The sequence below is a fragment of the Rhinopithecus bieti genome, unplaced genomic scaffold, assembly GCF_001698545.2.
Source record: "Rhinopithecus bieti isolate Rb0 unplaced genomic scaffold, ASM169854v2 scaffold_12859, whole genome shotgun sequence".
In the NCBI taxonomy this organism is placed as follows: Eukaryota; Metazoa; Chordata; class Mammalia; order Primates; family Cercopithecidae; genus Rhinopithecus; species Rhinopithecus bieti.
In genome coordinates, this window is record NW_016807388.1 from 121,798 (window position 1) to 125,309 (window position 3,512).

Sequence of the window (3,512 nt, forward strand, 5' to 3'; positions counted from 1 at the left end):
TTTCCACCTCATCTTCCAGGAGGTGAGTTGTAGGATAACCCTCCACCCACTTGGGTTGCAAGGACAACTCCAAAACCTTGGCAACCCGACATCCCACAGCCTTGGGCTCCAGACTCCAGAACTCTTATTCCAGGCGCCCTTGAATGAGCTCCTCTGTTTTCCAGCAGAAATTGTGGCCTAATGCCACCTGGAAGACCCAGTAGCGTGGAAACGGGAGTCCAGAGCAGGCTATAATTGTGAGCTCACAGGGAGGGCAAGCGAGATTTGGAGAGACCTGCCACATTCCCCACAGAGGGCGAATGACGTTTACATCCCTTAATCAGAGTCAGAAACATCCCACCCAGGCAACTGAGGCATGGCCCTTTTGTGGGGAGTGGGGCTGGCCAGAAGGGAGGGGAGAAGTGTGGCTGTGGAAGGTGGCTCATAAGAGCTTTTCTAGAATACATTTGTGTTCTAAAAGGGAATAAAAGGAAACATAGCCCTTGGGTCATTTTCTATGATAACTCATTAATAAGCAGTCATCCACAGGTTTCTCTAAGTGATTCCTTGTTTAGTTTTTCTTTTTAGTTTAAGACAGCATTTGGGACTGTTAGTTTCTGACTGTATCGAGTACTCTTATCCCAAACTTGCTTCTCTTGTGCTTTAAGGAATGCTTCTTGAAGATATTTTGTAATTTCGTAAGATGACTGTTTCCTTTTGGGTTTTGTTTCTTAAGGTTAAAGGAGCAAATCTTTCTCTGTGTGTATGTATTTTTATAATGAGCAGCGCTATGCAACCTCTCCCCTAAATCAGCTTGGCTGCGCTCATAAGTTCTCCAGGCATATTTACTATGGTGACATTTTAAGCAATTGGTTCTGAAGTAAAAGATGCCAATAGAAAATATACCTACATTCTAAAAGGACCTCTCAATTCCTTCCCTGCAGGGTGTGTGTTCTAAGACGATGGAGATATAAATACCAGTACTATACATCTACATCTCTAGCGATGAACAAACAGATATAAATACCAGTACTATACATCTACATCTCTAGCGATGAACAGACATGGGATTCTGCTATACATATTGTTTTGCAACTTGCTCTTTCCCTTCTGACTCTATTGTGGCTGTTCTTCCATATCAGTACATTGTAACTCCTGAATTCTTTTTAAAGGCTGATGTGGTAGTATGGCTATATGGCATCATAGGAGGGGACCTCAGAAAGTTCGTGGAAAGACGGAATTAAAAGATAAAAATATGAACTTTACTCCTCAACGTAAGCTTCATCAAGTTCAAGGCACTTTTGTAAGAGATGATACCAGCCATTTAGTCCATCCCTAAAGAACTGAGGGTTCTGGGAATTTAACCATGCCAATGTGTTTTCCATATTATTAACTGAAGAAAAGTATTTGGCTTTGAAAGATTTTTAGGATTAGGGAACAAAATCAGAAGAAGTCAAGACTGTAAGGAGGCTGCCTCTTGCGTTCCCATTGAAATTCTCAGAAGCTTGCCCTGTTGGATGAGATGAATGAGCAGGCACATTACTAGGATAGAGGAGGACTCTCTAGTGAAGCTTTCTGGGCTGTTTTTCTGCTAAAGCTTTGGCTAACTTTCTCAAAACCTCTCATAATAAGCAGACATTATTGTTCCTTGGCCATCCAAAAAGCCAACAAGCAAAATAGCTCTCAAGTATTCCAAAAAACTGTTGCCATGACCTTTACTCTTGACTGGTCAGCTTTCACTGTGATTGGACTATTTTCACCTCTTGGTAGCCATTGCTTTGATTGTGCCTTTTCTTCATGATTGTACTGATTAAGCCATATTATGTCTTTTTTTTTTTTTTTTTTAAAGACAGAGTCTCCCTCTGTTCCCCAAGCTGGAGTGCATTGGCGTGATCTCGGCTCACTGCAACCTCCGCCTCCCAGATTCAAACAATTCTAGTGCCTTAGCCTCCTGTGTAGGTGGGATTACAGTCGTGCACCCCCATGCCCAGTGACTGTATTTTTGGTAGAGATGGGGTTTCGCTTTGTTGGCCAGGCTGGTCTCCAACTCCTGACCTCAAGTGTTCTACCCACTTGGCCTCCCACAGTGCTGGGATTATAGGCATGAGCCACTACATCTGGCCCATGTTTCATTTAATACAGTTCTTCAAAGACATGCTTCAGGATCTTGGTCCCACTTGCTTAAAATTTCCATTGAAAGCTCTGTTCTACTCTGTGGCTGATCTGGGAGCCATGGTTTTGGCATTCATCGAGTGCAAACTTCAGTTTTTCAGTCAGAATTGTGTAAGCTGAACCAATTGAAATGTCTGTGGCATTGGCTATTGTTTCTGTTGTTTATCACTGATCCTGTTGAATTAGGGCACAAACGAGATTAACCTTTTCCTCAAAAATTGATGTGCATGGTCTGCAGCTGCAGACTTCATCTTCAACACTGTCTTGCCCCGTCTTAAAATGAGTTAGGCGTTTGTAAACTGCTGATTTTGGCGGGGGGCATTGTTCCCATAAGCTTTTCATAAAGCATCAGTGATTTCATCAGCCTTTCACCCAAGCTTCATCGTGAATTTGATGTTTGTTTTGCTTCAGTTTTAGCAGAATTAATGTTGCTCCTATAGGGGCTTTTTTCAAATTGATGTCTTATCCTTCTTAGTGCCTCAAGCTGGATCCTGTTCAGACATGTTATAAAAAGTTAGTACGAGTTTATTTGAGTACAGAAAAATGTTAAAATCCACGCATAGTTTTTTCATAATATGCATTTTCACGAACTTTTTGAAGATCCCTTTCATTTACCCATCTCCTCTTATAGATACTTAGGTTCTTTAAAGTTTTGAACTTTTACAAGTGATGCTATAAATAAAAAAACCCAATCTTTTATGTGTTTCTCCCTGCATTTATATATTTCTAAGGCTAGATTCCTAGAAATACAATCAGTGAGTCCAAAGGTAAGCGCATTATAAATTGTGCCAGGTGCTGTCAAATGGCCCTAGAGAGATTGTACTACTTTATACTCCCACTAGTAGGGTCTGAGGGTGCCAATTTCCTCACCCTGCCAATCCTCAAGAGTACCCATCTTTCCAACTTTTGTTTTAAAAAATGGCATTTCACCTGCATTTGTTTACCTGCTAGTGAGGCTGTGCATCTTTTCATTTATTAGCCATGTTTATTTTTTGTGCCATGCTTGTTCATTTTCTTTATTCATTTTTTTTCTTGGTTTGTTTGCAGTTCTCATAACTGATTTTTAAGGAGTCCCCATTAGGGACATAGAGGATTGTTTTAAAACATGCATTTAGAAAAAAAAAAAAAAATCTTGATTGGCATTTCTGGCTATAAAGCTTTATAAAAGACCAAGTACTTCTTTCTGGCATTGAAGGCTTTGGTTTTCTGCTTTGTTTTTATTTAATTAGGTGAAATTTTTCCTCCTGGCTGGAGAGTCCGGCTGTCTGTAAATGCATTATCATTTGTGCAGCACTGGGTGGATTGTGATGTGAGGTGGAAAGTGAGCCATGCCAGGCAGAGGTTGGAGCCTGTTGGAGCTG